This window comes from Miscanthus floridulus, chromosome 10, assembly GCF_019320115.1.
Source record: "Miscanthus floridulus cultivar M001 chromosome 10, ASM1932011v1, whole genome shotgun sequence".
In the NCBI taxonomy this organism is placed as follows: Eukaryota; Viridiplantae; Streptophyta; class Magnoliopsida; order Poales; family Poaceae; genus Miscanthus; species Miscanthus floridulus.
This window is the reverse complement of record NC_089589.1, coordinates 127719050-127733347: the sequence shown is the minus strand read 5'-3', so window position 1 is coordinate 127733347 and position 14298 is coordinate 127719050. Positions and strand designations below refer to the sequence as shown.

General features: G+C 43.4%; 1 non-coding gene across 1 annotated transcript; it reads left to right on the top strand.

The window, feature by feature from the left end:
• Nucleotides 1-13624: 13624 nt before the first annotated feature.
• LOC136490328 (small nucleolar RNA R71) lies at nucleotides 13625-13733 on the top strand. Its single transcript, XR_010767616.1, has one exon. It is a non-coding gene; the product is annotated as a small nucleolar RNA R71 (small nucleolar RNA).
• Nucleotides 13734-14298: the final 565 nt, after the last annotated feature.

The following is a 14298-nucleotide window of genomic DNA, read 5'->3' as shown; positions in this document are numbered from 1 at the left end:
CTGGTGAACTAGGATCGGCCTCCGTGGGAGGGTCGACGGCCCGCGCAAGTAGATGGTCGACCCACCAGAGGAACAGGAACCCCCTGCTATCACCGCCTCCTCGTGGCCAGACGAAGCGGAACCCCCTACTGTTGCCGCCTGGTCATCCTTGTCCCCCGCGGCCGCCCCCTGGTCGCCCTCGTCCCCAGAGGCCACCACCTGGTCCTCCTCGGGCGATGGGGCGCGAGGTGTAGGCCTCGTCCTCAGATGGCCACGGGGGCGGCCGGTCCTAGTCCTCCTCGTCGACGTCTCCACCGGTGGCTCCTCATCCTCCTGAGCGGGGGGTGTCGCGTAGAGCGAGTGGAGACGCCTCTGCCTTCCCCTAGGCATTTTGTCGAGTTCCTGCAATTACAAAGATGCAAAATGAATTTGTAAGTCCTTATAAAGAGATGGAAAATGAACAAAACATAATTGCAAATTAATAATAATAATATAGTATTACATGAATTAGAAATAATCTCCCTCATCATCATCTCCCTCGTTGTCATCATCTCCCTCATTGTCATCGGCATCACTATCAATATTGTCGAAAAAATCGGCCTCATCTCCAACGTTGTCACCATTGTCATCGCCTAAACATAATCGCTCAAGCATTTGTAAGTCGTTGGCATTTTGCACCTCATCTCCATCGTCCTCATCAATGTCATTGTCTACTTCCATGGACATCAGCGAAGACATGTCTATGTCAAACCTCCCTTCTAGCCCCTCTGGTTGATAGAACTCTCCATCGTATGTGTTTGGGTCAAAGTTGTAATCCTCATCGTTCGGGACAGACACTTTACTGTGCGGCGATACCTTGTGCACAAGGTACCAGCCCATAAGATTAGGGTCTTTTTGGCACACCCATGGGAGATAATAAACTTGCGTGGCCTGTTGAGCCACAATATAGACATCGTCGCCTCGATAGATGGAATCCTGCCGAATTTTGACTTGCCCAAGCTCAGGGGTCATTCTCATTACATCAGGATCGAACCAATGGCATTTGAATATGACTGGATTAAGAGGTTTGCGACCCACAAATCTGAGCTCGTATATTTCTTCGACTATGCCGTAGTAGTCACGGTCATCGGTGCCAGGCGTACAAACTCCGGTATTCGTGGTTCTTTGGTTTGGGCGACTTTGTTCATGTCTTGTTGTGTGAAAGCGATATCCATTCACATCATAAACGGTAAATGACTTGACCATATAGGCGAAGCCATTGGCAACCTGTCTCAACTCATCACTCATTTACGCATCTGTGCTGGCCTGCAAGGTGAGGCCAGATAGATCGTTACAATACTCGCTCGTACGAGCAAAGTGGTGAGTCAAAGACAGAATGAGTTAAATTGGACAGTACCTTCTTACTAAACCAAAAAATGAAATCGGGCACACCATCTTTGAGAAGGCTGTCTTGTTCTTGAGGGGAAGGAGCCCAATCCTCTTGCTCGTACTTATCCAGAAATTCCCTAAAAAAACGAGAGACAAGGGGGTTGGATGGATGGAGGATAGTGACGGCGTATGTAACAAGCTCATTGAGAACTTACCACAAATACGGGTTCACTTCATCAAGGTTCAACAACACATACAACATTATAGTGCGCCACTCATCATACTGCAAGGTCTTGGTGCTCGATGCGCTTGCACTTCCGAGTTGCCCTTTGAAAAGGCTGAGGTTCAATGAACTCTCATCGGCATTGTAACGAGGGGATGGATTGTGCACACTTGGAAGGTTGTCCTTATAGTATGCTATTGTGAAGTTTGACACCTCCTCCATAATGAATGCCGCTACCATGGACGCCTCAATTTTGGCTTTATTTCTACACTTTTTGCGAAGAACCTTTAGACATCTCTCGATTGGATAGCACCAACGGGCCTGCACGGGACCCCCCATTCGTGCCTCGTACGGTAGGTGCAAAATCAAATGCTGCATAGGCATGAAGAAGCCGGGTGGAAAGATCTTCTCCAACTTGTAGAGCAACACAGGTGCCACTTTCTCTAAGTCAACAACCACGGCTCGAGATAACTCCTTGGCACAAAGCTGACGAAAGAAATAACTCAACTCTACCAGCACATGCCAGACATTCTCAGGGACATATCCCTGGGTCATGGCAGGAAGAAGCCATTCAATCCATATGTGGTAGTCATGACTCTTCATCCCTAAGACTCGCATAGTAGACAAGTTCACTCCCCTCCTTAGATTCGCCGCATACCCATCAGGGAAGATTAACATCTGGATCCACCGCAATACCTCCTTCCTTTTGTCCTTTTTCAAGACGAAATCGGCATGAGGCCTTTTCCATTTCTTGCCAGGTGCAGGAGGCTTCATCACTAGCTTTGGTCTATCGCACAACGTCACTAGGTCCAGTCTAGCCTTAACGTTGTCCTTTGTCTTATTAGGAATGTCCATGAGTGTTGCCCAAAGTGCCTCGGTGACATTCTTTTCAGTGTGCATTACATCAATGTTGTGTGGAAGAAGGAGGTCATTGAAATAGGGGAGCCTAGTCAAGCTCGATATATGAGTCCACATGTGATCCTAACCATATCCAATAAAACCACCTTTGTTGTCATCAATTTTGAGAGCCCCTATTTAAGCACAGACCTCGACGCCGGTCATCATCTGAGGTGCAGGGTCAGTGACTTGAACACCTTTTGTGAAGTTCTTGATGTCTCGTCTCAATGGATGGTTAGAAGGGAGGAATCGACGATGTTGGTCGAACGAAGAGAACTTGCCACCCTTCTTCAACCAATTGAACCTCACAGCTTCCTTGTATACTGGGCATGGGAACTTCCCGTGAACACACCACCCGCAGAATATGCCATACGCTAGGAAGTCATATAGGGAGTACTGGTACCAGACATGCATTTTGAAGTTCCTCTTTGTAGCTCGCTCATATGTCAGTACCCCATTTTCCCAAGCATTGATCAATTCATCAATCAGAGGCTCCATGAACACTCCCATATTGTTCCCCGGGTGTTCGGGAATTATGAGCGATAGGAATAAGGGGGATCACGAACATGGGCCAACAAGTGTACGGGGCCGCCATCATTCCATACGGATTGAACCCGTTTGTTGCCAGCGCTACATGTACATTTCGAGCCTCCTCAGCTTTACTAGGATGTTTACCATCAAAGTGGACCCATGCATCACCATCGGATGGATGTACCATCTTCTCATAATTGTATCTTTTGCCATTTTTGTGCCATGTCATCTGTTTGGCAGACTCCTCTATCATGAATAGCCGTTGGATCCTCAGTATGAAAGGAAGGTACCATAGGACCTTCTTGGGGATATCAAGCTGCTTCTTCTAGCCATCACTAGAGTCTACCTCTAGAAACCTAGAGGATTTGCACTTTGGACAGTGCGTTGCTTTCTCGTGTTGTTTCCTAAATAGGACGCAACCATTCGGACAAGCATGGATCTGCTGATACGGCATCTTCAGTGCACGAAGAAGTTTCTGTGACTCGTACATGTTCTTCATCAGAACGTGACCCTCCGGAAGCAGGGTCCCAACAACTACCAACATAGCATCGAAGGCATCTCGACTCAGGCTATACTGCGACTTGAACCCCATTAGGCGTCCAACGTCATCCAGTCGCGAAACCTCGGTCTTTTCGTGAAGGGGCTGCTGTGCCGAAGACATCATGTCATAGAACGCCTCTGCGGTTTCCTCTGGTTCCTCCTCCATTCCTTCACCAAATTGTGCCTCATGAAAGTCATCCATCATGTCTGGTACCCTGGCATCACCATCAAAATCCTCAAGGCATTGTCTCACCACCTCCTCTCTCATACGATCCGCTTCACCATGGAAGATCCAGCGGGTATAGTTTGGCATGAATCCAAACTTGCAAAGATCTTCCCCCACCTTCTTCCTATTTTTTTCTTTTCCTGTTGTCACATTTGCTATAGGGACATGGCATCCGACTCGCCCCTTGAGCAGTCGGGCCAAATGCATGGTCTAAGAAAGCAGAGGTATTGCACATCCATTCTGGGGTCATCTCTGCGTGGCCCGTGTACATCTAGTCACGGTTATCCATCCTCTGACATATATATAAGTGAGTAATAAAACCAGCAATTTCACATACACGGCGTTCCTACTATCTAATAGGTGAAGGATAGGTCCTAATCCCACCCGCGGATGCGTAGATAAGGTTAGTCTCCATGCTCTACTCCTATCTAAGATGGAATTTTGGCAGCACCTCCCCGTTGTTCTCCCGATACACGTCCTAGCAGGGAGAGTGTGTATCTAGAGAATAGCAGGGAAGAGCTACCGAAACTTGGTCTCGGACTAGAGCAGACCATGGAAACTAACCCATCTACGCATCCGCGGGTTGTCCAAAAAACGTGGACAATCCGAAACAGATACGGTCATAGATATGCAAAGATCCGCATACCTACGACCATATCTCTTTCGGATGGGAGACGCCTAACTGGGTTACGCGATCTAAGACAATGATAGGGAGGAGGGCTTATTTATACCTAGGGTGGCAGTGGAGTCAGGCTAGCGGGGCAGTGGCGAGTCGGGGCAGTGACGAGGCGATGCTATGCAAGCAGACCCGCAACACCGACGAAGAGGATCGGGGTCGCCGAGTCCCCTCTGGCGTGCTCTTCTCTGTAAAAGAAGAAACACAATACTATAAGTTGAAAATTTTGGCAGAACCTCCCCTGTACAGGGAGGTTTCCAAAACCTGCAAGAAAAAACCGGCACAATGGCCGACAACCACATATCAAGGGAACAAATACGGCACGATGGCCGATAGCTAGATATATATTAATCCACCACCAACACACCACCACCTCCACCACCACGACCACACCACCATCACCACAACCACCACCACCACAACCATGACCACACCACCACCACCACAACCTCCACCACCACCACCACACCACCACGACCACACCACCACCACGACAACCACCACACTACCACCACCACCATGACCACGACCACACCATGACATCCACCACAACGACCATGACCACACCACCACATCCACCACAACGACCACACCACCACCACCTCAATGAAAACACTACCCTCCTTCTACACCTCCACCTACACCTACACCTCCACCATTGCACGCCACCACCACCTCGACCTCCACCTAGACCTCCTCCTTCACCAGCATTGTACACCATGAAGCAAGGGAAGGGCATACCTGGACGTCGGAGGGACGTCGGAGGCCATGGATGAGGCGACGTTAAGGGGCCGGGGCAGGGCACCTCCTCCTCCTCTCTTCTCGGCCTCCTCTCTTCTCCTGTTCCCCTTCTCCTCTTCCTCCCTTTCTCCCACCTTCTACTCGGAATGGGGGTGGGCACGGCGAACAGCGTGGACGGGGTTCGCTGGTGGCGCGGGGTCCTCCTCCTTCTCCGATGGCTGGCAGATGGCGCGGAGGTGCTCCTCCTCCTCGGGGCGGGCTAGCCGGTGGGCATGGGTAGGCGGCGCGGCCAGGGCGGGGCACCTCCGGCGGGTTGAGGCGAGCGGTGGGGTGGGGCTCCTCCGGTGGCCTACTCCTCCTCCCTCCTCCTCTGGCGGCCGGGGGCCGGGGGCGCGTGGGGTGGCGGTGGCGGGGTGGCCGGGGCCAGGGGCCGGGGGCGCGCGGGGTGGCGGTGGCGATGGCTGGGGCAGCACGGGGCGGGGCGGGGCGGTGGAGCGTGGCGGTGCGGCGCGGGGAGGCAAGGCGACGGCGCTGTGTGTGGTGTGTGTGAGTGTGTCGGCCGGGAGGCCGACGTATTTTTTTTAACCGCCTACAGCTTTGCTGAGTGCCAAGATCTATGGCACTCGGCAAAGAAGATTCCCTTTTTTTATTTAAAAATCTTTGCCGAGTGCCAGGCGTTAGGCACTCGGCAAATAATTAAGTTTGCCGGGCAATTTTTTTTTGATTTTGGCCACCAATTTTTTTGGTAGCCCTACAACAGTACCAGGAACCACATATTCAAATTTTGCACATTTTGACTGATTTTTTCTATATTTCATTAGTTTATTCCATTTTGTTGATTTTTTCGAAAAATACGAGTTTGAACTGCAGGTGCATCGAATATTGGATTTGAATGATTCAAAAAATGACTTTCATGTTTGTGAGTGTAAGTTTAGGCCAAATCCAGGAACTGACCAGAAATTTCTATCAACTTGCTCATGGGGCAACACCGCCAAATTGCGTGCGAGTTGTTTTTTAATTCCATAAAATGCAAATGAAATCGAAAAAACATGAAACTTGTGGAGATGCCATGTTATCGTATGCGTAGGCTGTGGTAAAAATTTGAGAAAGTTTCGAGCACGTTGTCACGTACCATGCTCACAAACCAGGACATCCGACATGTGGAGATGTCCTAGTTTGTTAGCATGGTACGTGACAACGTGCTCGAAACTTTCTCAAATTTTTACCACAGCCTACGCATATGATAACACGGCATCTCCACAAGTTTCATGTTTTTTTGATTTCGTTTGCATTTTATGGAATTAAAAAACAACTCGCACGCAATTTGGTGGCGTTGCCCCATGAGCAAGTTGATAGAAATTTCAGGTCAGTTCCTGGATTTGGCCTAAACTTACACTCACAAACATGAATGTCATTTTTTGAATCATTCAAATCCAATATTCGATGCACCTGCAATTCAAACTCGTATTTTTTGAAAAAAAATCAACAAAAAGGAATAAACTAATGAAATATAGAAAAAATCAGTCAAAATATGCAAAATTTGAATATGTGGTTCCCGGTACTGTTGTAGGGCTACCAAAAAAAATTGGTGGCCAAAATCAAAAAAAAATTTGCCGAGTGCCAATCCATGGCACTCGGCAAACTTAATTATTTGCCGAGTGCCTAACGCCTGGCACTCGGCAAAGTTGATGGCGTTGGGTCCGTTATGGCTCTGACAATATTTGCCGAGTGCTCTAGTTTACCGAGGGCCTGACACTCGGCATATTAAGGTTTGCCGAGTGCCTATATTTTGCCGAGTACTAGGCACTCGGCAAAATAGCCTTTGCCGAGTGTTTTATTTTGCCGACGGCTGCACTCGGCAAACTGAGTCTTTGCTGAGTGCCCGATATTTGGCACTCAGCAAAGTATTCGACACTCGGTAAATTACCAGTTTCCTGTAGTGAGGTAAATTTGATACTCTGTAGTCCCAATCCAGTAATGATAAACTTATCAATTACTGAACTAAATGTATTCATCCATGTCGATAATTCGTTCCTTTTGCATGTCATCTATGTGTATCTTTAGGTGCTGAACCAAGTCATCTATGTGTATCTTTAGGGTTCGTTCAAGCACGGCTCCTCCACAAGTTCTCATCAGGAGGATCCACTTTTTGTTTAGCTCCGGCTCTTCCTCAAGTTCTCCTAGGGAGGAGCCAGTTTTTTAGCTCTGGCTCCTCACCCAAAAACGGCTCCGGCTCTTCTATAATTCACTAGACAACGTATCCTCCTCAACAAGTGTTTGGTACAGCTCCTCCGTAGAATCTGCTGTTGTAGGCGGAGCCGTGCCAAACAGACATTTATATGCAATTTAGTTGAGACATTAGCTTAAACTATAGTGACACTAGTTGCAGCCTATTTCTTATGACATAATGAATCTATTTTTTTATTTTTAAATTTGAAACCTATTAATTTATATAAATTTTTTATTCTAAAAAAAAATTAGAAACTCTAGTCCTTATAAACTCTATTATGAACTTTCCTTTTGTACTTTCTAAAATAAGAGTTTTACGTCGTAGATTACACTCTTAATTTAAAAACTATGATGGCATAAATAATCATTTATAATCAGCTTCACATTGCATAAGACTGGTGCTTGAGCTTGAAGTGAGATCTAGGACGGGATAGTGGTGCTAATTTCTAGAGGATATTAATATCTAGGTGTTATAATGATTGTTTACCCTAAAGGAATCCTAATGGTAGAAGATATAGGCACCTATGATCTGCACTAACCCCAAATTTTTTAATTTCTTATCAAGGAATTATATGTACAATAATGGTTACACTGTCAATATAGACTTGTCAAACATATTTGCTAAAATGTATAAATATAATAATTTAAGTATAACTTATACAAATTACATGTCAAGGATATTAAAATAATTTGTTAGTATTGTTAGAATGAATCATTAAGGAAATTGTTTTAACGATCTCTAAAACATAACATATATATTTATCGTTCATGAATGCAGGTGTTATTTTTTTAATGAACATGATCGGCAAGGTGGTATATGTATGTTTACCTTTATATTTTCTTCATAGCAAATCTTGTAAAGATTAACGCGAAGGCTTCATTAGACACCTCTTGTTAAAATTTATTGGATGTATCTTAGTGTGATGTATTCTCATGAAACATATGCCCGAGGATGCTCTACCAGTGAACTCTACTTCTAATATATGATTTGAAGTTACTCTTCTTCAATTAATTTTACAAAAGCCCATCCTGGAGCAGGAGACAATGACTTGCCATTAAAACCAAAGCAATGTCAAAGCTATATAGTTTAGGAGGCTACATCACATCAAGGTCTAGAAAAATTGTGAAAACCACGTATATATGTACATAATGGTGAGTCTTGTCGACCACCGTGGAGAAGACGTGTCCGGAATATATTTCACGGGCATGAATTCAGTGTTAATAAATCATAAAACCCTTTGGTTGCATTTCTTTTCATATAGAACCAGACATACAATCACAGTTATTAGGACCAGACCGGAGATTGAACCGGCGAGGCCGTCGGTTCACTGGTTCACTGGTCCAACCGTTTAGAACCGGTTGAACCGCCGGTTCAATTATTTTGGACCAGACAAATTGAACCGACCACGGTTACTTTGAACCGGTATATATATATATATTTGCTATAATTAATAATTGACATATGATAAATAAACAACACAAATTTAATTGCACAAGTTTTAGATTCAAAACAAAAGTGCATGATAACCGATAAGAAATGCAGCTCATCTGTTACTACTTTAGCCATGTCGTGGAAAACTTAGAAATCAATCCTAAATTAATCAAATCTGGAGAAAAGAGATGCCTAATAACTAATATACTCTAACACGAACACGAGCTTCATATATTTATGAATCTTCACATTGACAGATCATATATGCCTAATTTGATCTTTACCTAGGCTCACTATTAGCCATGTCGCGAAGTTCTGGCATGGTCGTCTGGAACTGGAGAACAGCAGGGAAGCGCCTAGAGGCCTGGAGGGTAGAGCCTAGAGCAGAGTAGCAGACAGCAAGGTTGCAGCCGCACGCCGCTGCTGGTTGCGGACGACGTGAGCTCGACCCATTGTGGCCGCCCGTTGCCCGCCGTAGCCGCCCGCCGCGGCCACTGCGACCGCCCGTTGCCTACCGCCAGCCGCACGCCGACCCGCCCGTAGCTGCTTGCCGACGCTCTTGCCACCGCATGCTAGACGCTGCACGGAGTAGAAGCGCCGCGCCGCCGCCCAAAACACAAAAAGGCGTTTTCCCCTCCCACTCGGCCACTCCTAGTGGCAAAACAACCCTAAAGAGGCAATTGGAGCCAATTTCCAATAATGCCCCTAACTAGATAAGGTCGTCCTAAGTGCACAGAGGGGTAATTTTGGAAAAACTCAAAAACTCATCGGTTCGTATGGAACCGGCCAGTTCACCAGTTCCGTAAAAAACTGGCCGGTTCAACCGGTTTTTAGCGGTTCGATTGCACAAACGATCTTTTAAGTGAACCGGACCGGTCTAGGCTCTGGTTCGGTCTTTTAGCGGTCGAACCGCCGGTCCGGTCTGGTAATAATAACTAGGCATACAGTTAGACATACAATTAGATCTAGATGCTAAATCTCCTTTCAAAAAAAAGGCGGCTAGAGGTGATGTTTTAGTCACTAGTACAGCAGAGCTCACTACCGACAGTTTCAAAGCTATTTCTACTGGCGTCTATCAGTACCGCCAGTGGCAAAGGCCAGTGAAAATCGTGAACTTCACAGTCATCTTCTAAAGAACCGCCGCTATGATTTACACTAGCTATTTTCATAAGAAAACTGTCACTACATATGATTTTCAAAAATCGCAAATCAGGCTAAAAAAATAGCAAATTTTTTTATCCGGAGAGGCCCCCACAAGTCAGCCACCCGCAAGCTCCGTTGAATTCACATGTCACGACATTTTTTGCGCACTTCGCGCTATACACATCTAACCACTACACCTCACAACTCACTTGTGCCTATAATGGATTTTCTTTCTCCTCGCATTATCCTCAACCGAGTTTAAATTGATTGTTTGAAACCCTAAACGAATTCAAATCAAAAAGTTGTCAACTCTAAAGTTGCACAACTTTTCAAGATCTACAACTTTCATTTTGGTTGTTTCTCCATCTGAGGTCGTTCGAAAAATTCAAATTTCAAATTTGAGAAATTTGAACGTAATTTTTCTTGACAAGATGACTTTAAATTAAAAAGTTTTCAACTACAAAGCGGCATAACTTTTCGAGATCTATAACTTTTATTTTAGTTGTTTCTCCATCCGAGGTCGTTTGAAAAATTCAAATTTTAAATTTCAGAAATTTAAATATAGTTTTCCTTGACAAGATGACTTTAAATGAAAAAGTTGTCAACTATAAAGTTGCATAACTTTTCGAGTTCTACAACTTTTGTTTTGGTTGTTTCTCCATCCGAGATCATTTAAAAAATTCAAATTTCAAATTTAAGAAAATTAAACGTAGTTTTCCGTGATAAATGATTTCAAATGAAAATATTGTCAACTACAAAATTCTAGAAATCATCGAGATCTACAACTTTAATTTTGGTCATCTTTTCATGTGACTTAGTCTGAACAATTCAAATTTTGAATTTCAAAAAATGAGAACTTCAAACAAGATTTTGAAACAGCAAATGATTTCAGCTACAAAAGTCATCAACAATAAAGTTGTAGAACTCACCAAGGTCTATAACTTTTATTTTGGTCATTTCTTCATCCGATAAAGTGATAGCCTACATTGTTCATAAATTCATAAATCTCTAACATAGTTCATAAAACTATATAAGAGATATGTCATTTGTGAACAATATTTAATATCACTTTGTCGGATGAAGAAATGACCAGAATAAAAGTTGTAGATCTTGATGAGTTCTACAACTTTTATGTTCATGACTTCTTCAGCTAAAATCATTTGATGTTTCAAAATATTATTTGAAGTTGTCATTTTTTGAAACTCAATTTTTAAAATGTTCATAAGAAAAGATGACCAAAATATTAGATGTAAGAACCCAATAAATTAATAGAGCATGATTTTACAAAATTTTAGAAAAAAAAATCTAGTAATTTGAAGATAGTACAAGGGAGAAAGACTAGCTACAAGTTTAAGCCAGAGATTAAAAAGAGAGATCAGAGTTCTTCAACCATTTAAAAATTGAATTTCAAACAGTATTTTGAAACATCAAATGACTTCAGTTAGAAATGTTGTAAACAACAAAGTCTATAACTTTTCGAGATCTACAACTTTTATTTTGGTCATTTCTCCATCTTTGGTCGTTTAAAAAATTCAAATTTTAGTATTTAATTTTTAATATTTGGCGTCTATTTGTAGTGACGCTAGGTTATAAGAACCGCCACTATAAATACATTTTTACTGGTTGTTTTCTTAAAGCTACCGTCAGTAGAAATCATGTATTTTTACTGGCGATAAACTTAAGAAAACAGCCAGTAAAAATAAATTTACACCGACGGTTCATGATCTGGACCCACAATTTTATTTCTAGTGACGCCTGCTCTTTCCGAACCGTCAGTGAAAAAAAGGATGGCACCGAGAGAAAGCACTAGTGTACTAGTGAGTATTCCTGCCCAATCTGGAGGCACTTAATCATGCTAAACAGATGTCCTTAGCAGCCGAATTTTAATCTCATGATGTCTCTAGCAGTAGTATTTTAATCCTGACCAAGAGTCCTAGACCTGCAGGGAATCTATTATAACAAATATGGTCAACGACTATATATATCTAGCAGCCGTGTTTTAGTCGTTATTGCTAAAACTAAATTGATCTCATTCATCTCTTGGGAGACATCTGATAAATTGACCCAACAAGCTCACCCTGAAGGTGACACGCAGCCCGTTTTGCGGCCAGACAGATTATTTGGCCAACTGCTTCTGCACTGCACTATATGGATTATTTATTCAGTGCAGTTGATTGTTCTTAGATTCATATGGATGCGTAATAATATAATACAGATGCAATTCTAGTTGCCGAAATGACAGGCGGAGAAGGGCAGACCCACAAAAATGCAATTGCTGGACCTGGATGGCATTTGGTCAAGTATTAATGCATCTGCAATAGGCCCCTCCTTGTCTTGAATCCCGATGAAATGTGTGGATCTTGTGTGAGATGTGGTGGTGAGCTGGTGGCATTCCTGAGGAAGAAGGATGAGATGCGAGCGCGCACCATGGCGGCCCTTTGGATTCAGTGTTCTCGAGTGGGGCGGCGGTGGCCTAGCAAATTCAACATTCTCTAGGGAAAAAAGTCCACGTTACCTCCCTCAACTTTTACGAAAGTCTGTTTTCATCCCTAAACTCTAAAACCTGGTAAACCACGTCCCTGAACTTTTAAAACTGTTCGTTTTACCTCTCCGACCAGTTATAAGTAGTTTTGAAAGGTTGTTTTGTCTTTTTCTTTTATATTTATTTTGGCAGAATCTTTGAAAAATCATAATAAATCACAGAAAAATCATAAAATCGAAAAATCTAATTTTGTTGGACTCCACATAAGTAGATCTACACAGTGAACATATAATATGGTATGCTTTAGTATAAATTTTTTGATGTAGCTTTATATCTATACTTTTCTGTAATTAATTCATAGCTGCAGTTTCTATGGTCCAATTGTGTGGTGAAATTTTTATAGTGGGCTTAGAATAATTAGTCCACTATAAAAATTTCACCATAATTGGACCATACAAACTGCAGCTATGAATTAATTGTAGAAAAGTATAGATCTAAAGCTACAATAAAAAATTTGTTGGGAGGAAAAGCAGACTAGTTCAGGAAGGTGGTAGAAGCAAAGCTATCCATTTTATTATTTATATTCTCTAGAATTTTATCATTGGTAGCTACCTTTCTAGATAATCCACCATAAGTTTGGATTGGCCAACAATTAATTCTCTCAAGGGTGGTTCATTGAAATTATTAAAAATTATTACCTTGATAGTTATCTTGGTAGTTCGGCCTCTGTTGCTGATTCCATCCTTGATTCTATTGAGGATGAGAGTAGTTGTTGTTGATAAAGTTCACATCCTCTTGGGTCTAGGGCAGTTGCTCCCTGAATGCCTAGTGTTTCCACACTCTTCACACGTCATGCAAGAATCATGAATGTGCATGACTTCTTGCTTCTCATTGGCTCGATCTTCAAGCTTCTTCATCAGCAAATCCATCTTGGCAGACAGAATGTCTACCTCCTTGAGTGGATGCATACCTCCACATCTCTTGTGGGTCTGAAGACGTTTTTCATTCCAACCTTGGTTGGAGGCCATCTTCTCTACATGAGCTGTTGAGCTGGTATGGTGAGTGATAGCAAAGCACCTCCAGCAGCAGCATCCATAGTCTCACGGGTACTATTGGTCAACCTGTGGTAGAAAGTCTGCACGAGTAGCCAATTGTCCATCCCATGATGAGGACATTACGCAATGTAATCTTGAAAGCGTTCCCATGACTCAGGGACAAATTCATCATGTTGTTGCTGAAAGCTTGAGATTCTCCCTCGCAGAGCATTGGTCTTGCCTATGGAAAAGAACTTTGCTAGGAAGGCAGTGGGACAGTTATCCCATATAGTATTTCTATCTTTGTTGGCATAGAACCATTGTTTTGCCTTCCCCAAGAGTGAGAATGGGAAGAGGCGAAGTAGTATGGCATCTTGGGTTACTCCTTTGATGGTGAAAGTGCTACATATCTCTAGGAAGTGTTGGAGATGTACACTCGCATCTTAATGTGCCTTTCCATAAAACTAGCTTGCTTGCACCATGTTCTTGAGGGCTGGCTTGAGCTCGAATCCATTATCTCCAATATTAACTGTTGGTCCTGTTCGGATGTTTGCTGTAGTTGGAGCAGAGAATTCATGAAGAGTCTTGTTAGCCATGGCTTCAAATTCTGGTGTTAAGCTTTGCCTTATATGGTTGTCTTCTGACTCTAAAGCTGAAACTTCCTTGAGTTTAGCCTTAGTCCTCTTGAGTAATGCTTCTAGATCATCAACGTAGTTTGTCAGAAGGTCAAAACCGGTCATACATTACCCTGCATAAGATACACAAGTAGACAAATAAGGGTAAGCCTGTTTGAGTAG